The 14,524-nt window shown below is 37.8% G+C and overlaps 1 protein-coding gene across 3 annotated transcripts in view; it reads right to left on the reverse strand.

The window, feature by feature from the left end:
- The window catches only part of BBS9 (Bardet-Biedl syndrome 9), a 298,687-nt gene that overhangs the window by 111,555 nt on the left and 172,608 nt on the right, over window positions 1–14,524 (reverse strand). The gene's annotated exons all lie outside the window — the stretch shown is intronic.

A 14,524-nucleotide genomic window follows, 5' to 3' on the forward strand; every position in this document is an offset into this window, starting at 1 on the left:
TGACCTAAACTGCTTAAGAAATTATCCTGAATTTGAAAGAAGAAACAAATGGACAGTAAATACAGACAAGACAAAATTCAGTTTGGGGAAAAGATACTCTCATCATTGAGCAAACTATTGAATTCTTGCATTTATTTCAACTACCTTTCCCTAAATGTAATATAATAAGTTTCACATGCCACCTATGTTTTAAAGAACACATGTTCTTTAAAATTCAGGAACACACAACACACTGAGAAACGGTTACCTAATTCTTCTGAATGAAATCCAGACTACAAAATCACAGAACTACAGAGCAGCCATCATATCTGGACAGAAAATCCAGCAGTCCTGATCACCTTCACAACTACCAATAATTGCTAGAACCTTCAGCATCTCTACTGAATATTACAAGCTGAGCACTGAAAATAACGGAATATTCTCCGCTACAAAAAATTACTCCAAGATTGGGGAATAAAAAGAAGAAAGTAGGAGTAGAAGGGGCATCACTTCAAAACAAAGCTGATCAACAGAAAAAACAGATCTGAAATACAGATCTTAAGGGTTATCACAGGAGAGGGGAGTGCACTTAATGGGAAAAGAAATCAGCTTTGGCTAAACACTCTGTTTTCCAGTTTGTCTTTGCATTAGAGTACACAATATAGGCCATAGCATATTACATGACTGCAAATATCAAATACTGAGGATCCAGAAAAAAAATGCTGATATACAGGATGTGACACATGACTTTTAGTCGGTGCATAATTGTCAGAACAGTACTTCAGAAAGCAAAAGAAATGCAATTTTTTTGTTTAGTCCCATTTATTGTTACTACACATTATTATACTGTGTTTATCAGATAGCCTCTCTGAAAAGTCCTATTAACAAGGGAAAAGAAAAGAAAGAATGGTATTTAATTTCAGACCATTCCAGATTGATCTCTAGTCTATGCTCAGATATCTGGAATTCATCCAGAATAAAAACTGTATTTTAGAAAAAAATGAACTAACACAGATCTTGAACAGTTTGTTATCCTAAAATTTAGCTGTTAGCTATAAATATTCCAAAATGTTAAAACTGCTGCTCAAGGGTATTTACATGTTGGCTTAGCTTCGTGTTCGTGATGAAGTCTTGACCTATTCTCCATTTGACAAAACCAAGGAAATGCTAAGGAGAATAGGAGAAGCAGCTATCCTAATATGACATTTCTTTCAGGCTTGCAACCAATTTTACTCCAAGAAGGACCAAATACAGCTGATATAGAAAGACCAGAGGGCGTTTTCACTTTGCCTACTATACTCCCTTGTGAGTTCAGTGAGACTACATATGCTTGGCAGAACATGTGCTTAAAAACTTTGTTGGATTAGGTCCTGTGTCCACAATTTTAGAGCTGTGAGAAAATTGCCAGGAAAAAGCATAAATGAGTTCTGGCACAATGGACTGTGAACACAAGAATGAAGAGGCTCCTCATCATACACAAACCACCTTCCATGGCATAAAAATAAACTAGCATTTCCAGCACTGGTTCATTAGGTAAGAGAACTCAGAATAACTTTACAATTACACTTACTAAGGCATAGCACACAACTTAAAATATCCTATTAGCATTCTGGGTTCTTTTCTCAATGCTCCTGTTTAAGGGTCTGATTGTGCTTTAGCTACTGTGGCAGCATAAGCTAACATAAGCTGGGGCAGTTGTGGCTTCCCCATTCCCTTATTCCTTGATTCACTCATGCTCCTGCCATTATGAGGTGAATGATTCAGATAGCTGATCAATTCAAAAGCTAGAAGGCAATCACATGTTATACTTAATTTGACATAGCTATGGCCTGCTGCCATAGGGATGGTCATGCTGTCCTCCCTATGATGCACATACCAACCTCTCCCACAGCAGAACCAGCAGCTTTGCAGCTGTGGATACAGTGAGTTACAGCTCACTGACCCCACAAGACAGTGACCTTTCCTTTTGTTGGTCTAACTATATATAAAGATACAGGTTAGAAAAAAAACAGCTTGAACCACATTTTGACATTTCAGTCCATTCAGCTCCCTAAAGCTGCCTTACCACCTGGTCATCATAAATAGTGCTGGCACCAGTGAATGGAGAAACACGTGGTGGCTGAGAGGATGAGAAGATAAAGCCATGACAACTTCCCCTCTCTAAGGTCATTAGGATACAACCAGTCTAGTTTTGAATTAGCTACCCTGGTACTGTGGCAGCCTAGCTCTGCAAAAGTTATCTTTTCAGGCATGTTTTGCAACAGGCCTGAGGAACAGTTGCAGTGATTGCTTGTTTAATGCTGCTAGCAGTGCAGCCCAGAGGAAAGCATGCACATGTTTTTAATCATGCTTTTCACAATTAAAAGCTTTACTGAATTATGACTACAGGGGAGAGACACCCATGTGATGTGGCACATTTAATGTATTTTCTCTTTTTTTTATTTTCTACTGAGCTATTTTCTTCTATCCCCTGTTCTTACCTTGCTCCTTTTTCATCTTTCTCACCAACAATGACAGCAGTTGCCAAGCTCAAAGTGACAAATTGTTAGTACTCATATACATGAAAAAAAATATAACATTTGCTGGAATGCACACAACAGAATAAAGCTAGAAAATCTAGAACATTTTCTTGATAAATAGAGCCACAGGAGACTTCTGACTCTGTCTAACCGCATATAATTTTACTATTTCTTACTCCTAACTTTTCTATTTAAGGTTTTCTTGAATGGGATTGAGGTCACATCAAAATCCAAGCTACAGCATTTTGTTAAGGTTACTTTCCAGAAAACAAACTTAGCTTCTAACTTCTAAAGTAGTATTCTCCAGGGTGCTAAGACATAGCTGGGGTATTGCACAGTGCTACACAGCCCAACACTCTGTCCGTGACACTCAAGGTATTAGATCTGAAGACAGTTTGACATCTATGACCCAAAGTACATTTAGAAAAAATAAATCACTGATTCAATCCAATTATGAACATGAAGGCAAGGGCCTTCTATGGGGCAAGGGCCCTAAAGAAATTTTAAAGACAATTAAATGAAGAGTTCAGGTTTTAAGTAGTATCTCGTTTGCTAGATAGGAGCTACACAGCGAGCTGAAAAGCTGTGTAACCTAACTGGCGCCACAAAATTTTTTACTCTGTTTAGAAACTGAGCAAGCTAAGAAACTACACAGTTTCTTTTGTGGTTCACCTTGACGTGTGAGGCAATGTGGGCTATAAAATCACATGATACACATGAAAAGCAAATGTGTCTTCATCAAGTGATATAAAACATTTGTTTTGGGGGTACCATGAAAGGAATCTGACTTAGCTCTAACACCACTCCAAATATCATATCCTGTTCTGATGAACATTTAAGAACATCTATTTTTCCCTTTTAAACAGAACCAAACTTTTAAATCAAAATCTTTCCTAGGAAATACAAACTATTTTTGCATCCACCCTATGTTTCCAAAACTTACTTAGCCTTGTGCACTGGCCTACTGATTAGTAACCCTGACTCATGGGTGCAGATATACAGTAACACAGGCTGGGAATACACACCTGCTTCATGCGCTGCTTTGTGCAGCAGGAGTACATCTGGTTATATGTTCCAGTAGCCATCACAAAATTCAGCACTTACACTGCTTTTCATTCATTCCTCTTTCAGCCTCATATCCTACTTTTGGAAACATTTCAGTAGGCTTAATACTAAATCTGTGAGGGTGACACCCAACCACAGGGAGACATAATTACTCTAACAGGTGAAATAGCTGAGAGGATACTCTGTGGAGTACACCACCACCAAATAACTCAGAATTAGAATGTGCTTAGCAGAGATGGCTGCTAAATATTTGATGAGGCTGACAAAATAACTATTTACCTCAGAGTAAGTTATAAGCACTGCATTGTTGGAACTGTTGATTTTAATAGCAAGGGCTACTGCTCTCCTGTTGCTTGTCCCTTTTGTGGCAGTCTTCCTAAGTGTATTGTTTAGTCCCAGGGTACTAAACAATTCCTTAACAAAGTCATCCAGTCACCCTCATCAGTGTGGTGAACTTGAATCAGTTCTGGAAGCCTGATTTTTGAATTCTGATCTGTCCCTTGATCAGTAAACATCAGAAGACCTGCATTAACTACAGTCAAAGTGTCAATAACTACTACATTTAATTCTCCAGTGAAGTTAGAAATATGATAGATTCAAGTACTGGGTACAACATAGTCACCTGTGCTGCATCTCACAGCCACAGGCAAAGAGAACCAGTTCAAGAACCAAGGAGTTCATGACAGTTCATCAGCTATGATGGTTGTGACAGCACACAGGGATGAGGCCCCAAAAGATACTACTTTTAAAAGTAGAATGTGGGCTCCTGTGAATTAGGCATATGTTCACTCTGGAGAACTATGTCATCAATCAAAAACTGTGGAAGAGCTCTTAACACTAAGGCAGACAAACGTAAAATAAGAATTTTAGTGTCCATTTTAAGTAACCAGTTTTAAGAACTACAGCCAGCATAACCAAAATGTGTACTGCTCCAGCACACCAAGTGTGTGAGATAAATTTTGATCTACAATAGACTACTGGGATTTGGGGTAAAATCCTCTTCTGAGACATATCAACACCAGCATCACAGTATCACCTACCTGTACAAGTATGGCAATCACATTGCCTCTATAGAAAAGCTGTGAGTCATAGAACCTTGATGGTGCAGCAGCATTTTGACTATTTCATTATAACAACTAAGAGAAAAAAAATTATTATTCCAACCCCAGAAACATTTCAATACATTTCAATACTATTCACAATATTATTTAATTCAGATTATATGCTCTGGCAACATATATCAGCCATATTACCAACAACATCCATTCTGTGACAATTCAAAATTCTAGCAAAGCTCCAAAGTGGCTTATAATGGCACTGATAATTTCCACAAAATGACATGGAAAATCTATTTGCGGTTCCAGTAATACGCTCCAACAAAGAGCATGTGGGAATGTGCTCCCTCTTTTGAGGCGTGTCAGCAGTTCTTTAAATGAGAGTCACTGTTTCCATTCAAATCCCATATTTTTCAGGGGGTTGCAGAGTCAGCCCTCAGGGAGAGAGAACTGATCCTAGCGCTTTCAGGTGCTTTCATGCAATCCTGTATCTCAAAAACAGTCCTTTTTTCTTTTTTCTAAGGAACGTTTAAGCCATTAGCTCATAATATGGATGGCTGCCTTCTGGAACGGTGAGGGGAGAAAGGGGCGCAAGACACTAAAATTACTTCTAAAAGAAGATATTTTGGAAAATAACCTCTAACACCTCCACAATGTCATTTTTTTCCAGCAAACAGTTCCTAAAGATCTAGAGCTAATCTCCATTTGGTGGCCAATGTTGACAAGCTATAAAGTGAGTCTTGGCATTTTGTGTAACCTGGAAAAAAAGACATGGAAAACCATTTTAAAGGCTCATCCTGGACTTAACAAATAACTAATACTCATCTGATATATCAAACAATTACAAAAATATTAACTTTGGGGTTCTAAAAAAGGTAATAAAATGGTTTTAGGACAGAAGTAACCCTTACTAAGTATAATCTGACTGTTATATAAAACATAAGCCATACAATTCCAACTCCAAGTTTCTGCATCAGAAAAACTCCTCCTTGCAGTGCTTAATGAGTTTTTGGGATTTCCTGAAACTTGCAGTACTGGTTTTCAGCAGTAGAGGAGATCTTAAAGTGGAGTGCTCAGCTCTGTTTTGTGCTATTGAATGCCTCCCATTTAATTACCTCTTTTATACAAAGTTGGATGGTAGAAGCTGAAAGTATCCGTCTGCCAACTGTGTTGTCCAGGCTATGAAAACCTGAGCAGGACTCAATATGCCTGGCAGCATCTTGTAGTGGTTTGGTCCAAAATACTCATTACTGTTTACCTTCTGTGAGATAAGAATTAGGAGAAATGCAAAACAGGCACCAAACTTGAAAGAATATAAAGAAATTTATTAACAGACCTAAAAGAAGAAAAAAAAATCATACCACACCTTCAGAACACTTCTCCTCCCCCCACCTTTCTCCCTTCTCCCACTGACAATGTAAAAAGACAACCCTTAAGATGTTCAGTCTGTTTACCACTGCCATAATAACCTTGTTCAGTCCATTTAGGAAGAGGAGTCTCTCTCGTCCATGCTATGAGACAGCCACCCGGGTTCTCTGCTCACATGTGAGTCCCTCCCCACGACTTGCAGCTTTTCCCACAACTGCTTTCGAGGGTCCACTCCTGAACTTCTGGGGTAAAATTTTAAGGTTGAGCCATTGAGAAATAAAAGTTCCCTTCACCCATCTCTGGGAGCATTTCATCTCTAGGAACTGAGGCCCTTCTCCTTCCCTTTGGGAGCAAAGGGTCTTCCTCATCTTCATCTTTAGGACTATCTCTGGGAGCATCTCTAGGAACTGAGGTTTTCTCCTTTTCCATGTGGAGCCAAAGTCCTCATCGCTTCCATCTCTCCCTGTCCAAACTTCTCATGAAATTACAGCTGCTTCAGCATCTGCCTATCTCAGCGCAGGTGCTTTTGCTCACAAGTACAAGTTGAACGCTCCATCCCCCATGCCTTCATGAAATTACAACGGGTACTCTGATATATCATAGCTTTACAACAGAATTTCAGCTTTAATCATCTCCTCTTTCTTCTCCCTCAGGTTTTCAGCTCTTCAAAGCACTAAAAGGGTTAATCTCACCTCGGCCTTGCAGCTGGAATGTTGCTTATCGATGTTGGTCACATGATCCTTTGCTGACATCGGTGCAGCTTCAGTTGAATCTTGGCCGAACTGGAGAGGGGGGAGAGCTGAGCCGCTCCGGCTGCCCACAGCCCTGCTGTGGGGGGGTTCCGCGGGTGGAACAGGGCCCATTGGCTCCAGGATGGCCGTGGCCCGGCCTGGCCTGGCCCGAGCAGGGTCTGGACCAGGCCCACTGGCCCCTGCATGGGGCCCGCAGCCACCTGTCCCAGCACAGAAACAAGACAGAGAGACTCTGCCTCGGAGTTTCCTATTCTTAAGTGTGGATCACAGAGGTGGTCACAACTTTAAGTGGCTTAAAAATTGTCCATATTCAAACTGGCCAGCTGATAGGTTCTGTCAAGTCACAGAGGAAGCTGTAAGCACCCCTTTGCAAGAACATCACTTTCCGGGACTATGCTTGCTAACCCATGACACATCTAAAATCTTCTTGGTTTGTAATGTTGAGCGGGCATTCAAATAATGCATTGATGAGTTTCTCTGTCCTTTTATTCTTTCTCTCTTTTTTTTTTTTTTAATAATGACATCTCATTAGAAACCAGAATAGCATGAAATGTTTACAGTTCTCAAAGATTGACATGAACATATAGGAACCATTAATATCTAACACAAATAAACATTAAGAATCAACAGGAGAATGTAAACTTTATAGATAGTATTCTATAATGTCAATAAAGTAGCACAGATATCTGCGTACGATCTCACAAACCAACAAAGATCTGACAAAAGAAGTGAAGCCAGGAATAATGCACTAATCCAAAGGATGTATAAAATTCAAAGCTATCCATGTTCTGAGCAAAAATTATGATTTCCCAGTTAACCAAAAAACTAGGTACAAAGTTTTGTGTAGCAGAACTGGAGAGTCAGAAGTGCATTAGGTGGGAAAACAGATGTCTCGAGAAACAAGCTTTACCGAGTATTCAGTGAAAAGATTTCACCCAAGCTAAAGAAAACAGTACCCAGCAGTTCAAATCCATGAGAAAAAGTACAAAATGCTGGGCATATTTGCAGAGTGCACTTTAGATGGCAATACTTGATGCAATAGAGAAAATAATTGGTGTGAGGAAACAAAAGCAACACAAGAAGTCTTACATAAGAAAACACTCCTAAGAAAAATGGAGTATTAACCTCCACGACACAGATGAAAAGTAAGCAGCAGCAAATAACAGAAAAGTCAGGCTAGTTTCTTTCCTGCCCATCTTTACTGGCAGAAGACAAGTGCGTGAATGAATCCTAGTGACAGACAATCATCTACTTCTCTTAAGCTCATAGTTATGCAAGGAAACTGCCAAGGAAATATGAAAAACAACATTTAGTCACCAAAAAAAAAAACCTTTCAAACTTCTCTTTTTTTTTTATTCCTTCCACTGAGCTACAGTTATCTATTCATAATTCCTAAAACTGTGTTTAGATTTGATTCTTGGGTTTGTTCCATATTTACCATGCCCTCTCTTCTCAACTTATCTTTTATGTGTTCCTTATTTTCCATTATCCATCAGGATTTCTCATGTTCAGGTCTTGGTAAAAATAAGGAAAGGCTTTTTGAAAGATTCCCGAAAGCTTTGGATATGGCCATGAGTATGTTGTTATGCCTTGTATCACTCTTTATTGCTCCCTAACTGTAACAATAGCAACCTTGTGCTAATAATTTTAAGAGTACCTTTGAACTCTCTCTTCATTAAAAAACAAAACAAACCAAAATACTTTACACAAACAATTCTTTCTACTAAAGCCATCAAATTTGAAGGAAAAGGGTCAGGCTCTCTATAAGATGACTTTTTCTTTTCCTGCCTCTTTTCTGTGATGTCACAGCAAACTCTGAGTCAACCCATGAATCAGAGTGTAAGGTAGCCCTCAGTTCTTTGTTACATTGACAGTCATGAAACAAAGCGGAATTAATCAGAGACTTTTTTTAACCTCTGAATGAAAACATTTTTTAAAATGTAACAACTGTTGGTATGGGGCAAACACAGAGACTGATCTCTTTACTCACTGTAGTTGGTAATACACCTTATAATACACTACAATCTGCAAATAATAGAACATATATAAGACTTGCTGTGTTCTCATGTGCTATATTACATTTCAGAGGAGATGTATATACAAGCCCTGCTAAAAGAGAAACTGCACTTCATCTGGTATTGGCTTAATGAAGGAATTCTCACATTAATCTCTTAAGCTGTACTGCTCTTTAAAAAAACAGACTCTGTGGAAAAGAAAACCTCCATAAATCTCTTCAACTCTCTCCAGAAAAATAGGCTTTTTGTAGCCCAGTGATTTTCTTTGCACCTTTTCTTGTGGAAACAATTAGCTTAGCAATTTTAAAGTATTAGGTAGGCCCAGCTGCAGGGTCCTGGTATCTTTCCTATTGCATAGCAATATCCATACAGAAAGAAGCAAGGTTCCAGTCTCATAATACCACAATACATCAGTGGGAAATACTTAAGTGAGTAACTAATGACGTTAGGTCTTGAAGGAACTTTCACTTACCTGAGGCCATCACAAGTTTCTGCATTTTTGACAGATTTGTTTCTAATTCAGGATTCTTTATTAGTCAATGACAAAATATTGCATTGCAACTCAATTGTCAAAATGCTTGAAACTGTACTCAAACTGTCAGTGGCACATTTACCCCTTCAGATGAGCCCCGTTAATTGGGCCTCCAATGATTTTTAAAAATAAGTCTGCTGTTCTCTACTTTTGCCAAGAGTGTAGTAACCAAACTTCAGACAGAAGTTCAGGTTCAAGACTGTAGCCATGAACAGCTGAAAAGGCTGTGTTGCCAACAGTACTGATTCATTCAGCTGATTGTTTAGAAAGTTCACCATGGGCATGAAATCCCCTTCCAGACAGTATAGACATTTTTTCAAAACTATCTTTAACCTAACAAACATTTCCCTTTTATTTAATCTCATGTACAATACAGTTAATATTACAATTTATTTCTGTCCTATTATACTGTCTAACCTGAAAAAGTGAATTGCTTTGCTATGTACATTGCAAATACTTTTGCTGTAATTGGCAAAAACATCAGCGTCCAAACGATTACTAGTGCAGCAAATTATGATAATTACAATAACAGTAGTAAGGCCACCTGCACCTTACTCATGCATGTTGAAAATGTAGGGCAGTTATTAGTCCAAGATATAAACAATAAATGCCTGAGAGAAAATAGAAATCTTTCACAGACCTGCTTTAGAGTTTTTACAGAATATTTAGGCACCCTTCAAAACAAATTCAAGGATATGCCTTTGTTCATATGTGTAGGCAAGAGGTAATATTAAGAACAGTACAGCACAAAAATAAAAAGACTCAGTGGAGAGCTGGCAGCAATTTATATCCAAAAGCTCTTTACTATCTAACTCTTTGTACAAAGCCAAGTGCTTAAGAGTACTCCTTTCTAAAATCAAATACATGATACACTATCACAAAGTTTCATCTTATACTACATCACTTTTTGATGAGCTACTTAGCAGATGGCAGTTCCACGGAGTTGTGCATTCATAAGAAAAAAATAAGCATATGGCTACATTTAAATGTGTCACCAGGCAACTTAAAGGAAAATAGTTTCAATCTTGTTTATTAGCAAGTTTGTGAAACTAAACATCTTTCTGGATGTTCTTTGCTGGAACCATGGAATAGTTCCTAAAATTGTCTAGGCTACTAAGAACAGCAATCTTTGATTAGAAGGGTGAAGTTGAAAGATCCTCTTAAATGGCACCTACAACATCTACATGAGCATTGCTATTCAAAGCTGGAGAAAACGTAAATGCAGCTGTACAATGTCTGGGTGCAACTTTGGAGGGTGTTTTGAAAATCTGACTCAGAATGTCTTATTTTACTGGAGTTTATAGCTCAACTTCCCAGTCATCTACGTATAGCCACTTGTCTATTTAATCAAAAATAATAAGCCAGATTCAAATTAAAGACAGTAAAAATATATTCCAATCATAAACAGATTATCATAAATTATAATAGATTATCATAAATCATAAATGCTGAGACAGTTTTTGGTCTTAGATGCTTTGACTATTAAACTATGGAAGTTTATTTACTTTACTAAATATAATCATACAGAAGATGAGAACTTCGAAATCTAATCTTTAAGTCATCTAAATATTTGCATGACAGCAACATACAAAGATTTTAACTAAAACAGTGGAAGCACAGTAGCAAATCCAAATGCTAAATCTTTTGTCTCATTAATAGCTTCTCAGAAATATTTGTGTTTAAACATAAATGTAAATATTGAGCCATACTGCTCTCTCAGGAAGAGACGATTACTCTGAATTATCATGGCAAAGTCAGGCAAACATTTCCCTTATATATTATAGATTTTTTTGGTTTGGTTTGGTTTTTGTTTAGATCTATCATTTACATGATAGGTTTACAGGATCTTAGGTGAAAAATTCTGCCAGGAAAATCAAGTCTTACAAGTTGTGAATATTCTAATACCTGCATGACATGACACTTGACAAATCTGACTCCTGGTGTATAAAAATCCTGAACAAGTAAGCAAATTAAAAAGTAATCAGCACAATTGTTTCACACACACACAAAAAAAAGATCAAAACAAAACCAACCAAAAAAACCAAGATACATATTTCAGCCCAATCATTCTTGTTTTCATACTAACTTTTCATCTGCTTTTTCATCAATTTAGTGAAGTTAGTCATGATTTACCAGCATAAAACTCTTTACTCATAAAAAACCAACCAGACCCTTTCTGTGTAAAATATTCACTCGGAATATTGTTGGAAAAAAATATTGGTTGGTCTCAGGAAATTCTCTTTCATAGTAAGTAGCATGTAGCACAGAGCATACAAGAAATTCAGAATACTTACTGTAAGGGCTATATCTCGATAAATGCATATGTTGTTATTACACCCTAAAGCTCACCACCAGCACAGTTTAATTGTTGTTTAAGGTTGTTTCCCGTATTCCTTACAGATTTCTCTAAAAAGCCCTCAGGTACGACAACTTCCTTATACATCTTTGTGGCAAACCATATTTTCAATTGATTTCACCAGAAATATTTTAGCACAAGTGAGGGCTTGAGAAGTGGAGCTCTGCAAATCTTTGTTGTTACCTTCTAGAACACATGAAAATTTCTCCATAAAATCAAACGACTCAAGCAGACTGCAACTCTAGTTAGAAATTCATAACTTGTAAAGAAGAAAATGGAAGACAGCAGGAAGAGTACACCAAAGAGAAAGGAACTCCACAGTACCTACGTAGAGTCTACAATCACTACATTTGTACTTGTGATTGCAGCAGAGGTCAGCATTGGTATTGTAGCTGTGAGCTCATGGAGAAAGTAAAGACATAACACGTGAACTCAACTTCAAATTACATTCAAACTGTCCACCAGGCTTGTGCAGTCCATGATGCAATATACGCTGCTCTGTCTAACCAAAACAGCAAGAACAAAATTAGCAGGGATTTATCATGCTAACATTATTCCTCCCAATGCAATGCACACAGACTGTGTCTTGAGGTGGCAAGCAGGAAGAATTATTTTCCATTCACTGGACAGCGAATGTTCAAGGGAGTATTTTGTACCCACTCAAAGCAAAAGCCTTCTAAAAGAAACTACTCCTACAAGAGCAGTAATGCCACTAGCTTCCAAACAGCATGAATGGGATCCCATTCTCTACTATGAAATCACAACATACTTGGATTAGAAAGAAATAAATAAGTGTCTCGGTTTAAGACAGATGATAGGGAATACAGTATCGTACAGACACACCAGGACAATAAGTGAAACAACCCAGTGAGAACTGTTTCAGCAATTAAAAGACAACATCATAAAACTAGTAATTCCCCTTCCAAAGAGACTCCATGACTGGGCTAAAACCATTCATTCTGTCATTGCACAGACTTGTAGCATGACTACTAGACGTCATTTTCTGCTGCCCTAAGTCACTGTTCCAAGTAAAGCCAAAAGTCTCACTCACGTGCTTAGCAGCTGCCTGGAAAGTCTCAGTATAATACTTTGCATGAGATAATTAGCAAGTCTGTGACAGGATGATGGCCTACAGCACAGTTTCTCACAGAACAGTCTTCCAGGTCTCAGTGCCTCATTTCCCTCAGTTCTTTGCATAGCTCATACAACATATTATCATACAATCACAGAATATCCTGAGTTGGAAGTGACCCACTAGGGTCATCAAACAACCAACTCTCAACTTATAATGAGAATCTATCTTGAACTCCATTAGGAAATGAAGGAAGATATATTAAGAAAAATTATTTTTACTCTACACTGTCATTTTTTCTCTCTTATTTACTGCACATAGTTAAATTAAATGCAAACTCAAAAGAAAAAAAAAAAAAAAAACACAACAGAAAATATTCTTTGAGAGCTCTTTGTAATCACCATGGTCTTGCTGCAGTCAGTGGTGCCTGAGCAAGAACTCAGTCCAAAAGTATCATGTACAGAAAAACACTGAAAGGCTGTGATTTCATGCCTACTGTTACCTTCAGGTTTAAGTAGCTCCCTTGGCTCTTATGCTTGTAGCAATTAGAATTTCCAGACAGCTCAGTGGCAGATATTCTAGGTGTTCTCTATATTGCAGCACTAACTGGCAGATGGCAGTCAATTCTTACCATGAATGAATTAAACTCACTCGTATAACACACGGCTGTAAACCTAGAGACTTTTTAAAAGCTTTCTAAGTTTTCATTCTGCCTTTTATAGTTACAAAGCAACAACAGCCAGCTATGTGACGTAAGTCTCAATTTTTATCATGGGCTAAGGCTTACACTAGGATACGCAGGTCCCCATGCTGTTGTTTCTGGATCTCATGAATACATTTCTACACTTTTCCACTCATGCTAGCCTTTTCAGTAATAAGGTTATTTAAACATAACAGAACACTATCTACTGAAGAACAAATATGTGCTTGATCAGAAGACTGGAGCATCAGACAAAGAGAAATAACCTGCCATATGTTTGTGATTTATTAGTCTAGTTGCCTGAAGTTGGAATTTTATCAGGCTTGTATCCTACATCAGAGAGATGATACACTTTTCTATTACCAGGAGGGTACTTAATATATCCAGATGGCAAAGGTTAAACTATATTTATGTCAACGTTGACAGGCTCTCTTCTTCTAGTGACCTGAAGTCCATGAGGACCGCAAGTAATTAGCACTCTAGAAAAGTCAGAGCTTTAGGCCTTCAGGGGATTTTTCAGGTTGTTTTTGTAAGCAGGTACTAATTTTTGAGTTTTAAGTTACACTGTGGCATTATTATGCATTGCTGCATTAGATATCTTTCTTTCCTGCCCACTATTAAAAATTTGCTAATGTAAATTCTGCTATCTAAATTAACTATATATTCCAACTCCCTGCCTGTCTGTCCTACAGTTATCTGGGAAAAAAGCAGCTGAATGCTTTTTAAACACACAATTGGCCGAGTTTTGCAGATGTATAAGGACTTTCTATTTTTGAGTATTGTTGGTTGCAACCTCTAAGCTACTTTTCTTAACTTCAACGACCATCCATAATGAACACTTCTGATTCACAAGCAACATTCAAATACACTTTATAATAAATATTACAGGACAAAATCAGACAAGGAGAGAGGGAAAAGAAGTGTGAAGGTACAACTTAGTAAGCAAAATGTGAAATTGCTACAGTCAAACCCTGAGAACTTACCAGACACTTTATTAAACTGCAAGGCAGTACTTTACAGTGCTGCTTTTAAAATATGTTAACACTATATCACAGTTCCCGGCAGCATGAAGTCTTTCCAGAAAATGTGTCATCACTGTATGCAGCATATT

Source organism: Corvus cornix, chromosome 2 (genome assembly GCF_000738735.6).
Source record: "Corvus cornix cornix isolate S_Up_H32 chromosome 2, ASM73873v5, whole genome shotgun sequence".
In the NCBI taxonomy this organism is placed as follows: Eukaryota; Metazoa; Chordata; class Aves; order Passeriformes; family Corvidae; genus Corvus; species Corvus cornix.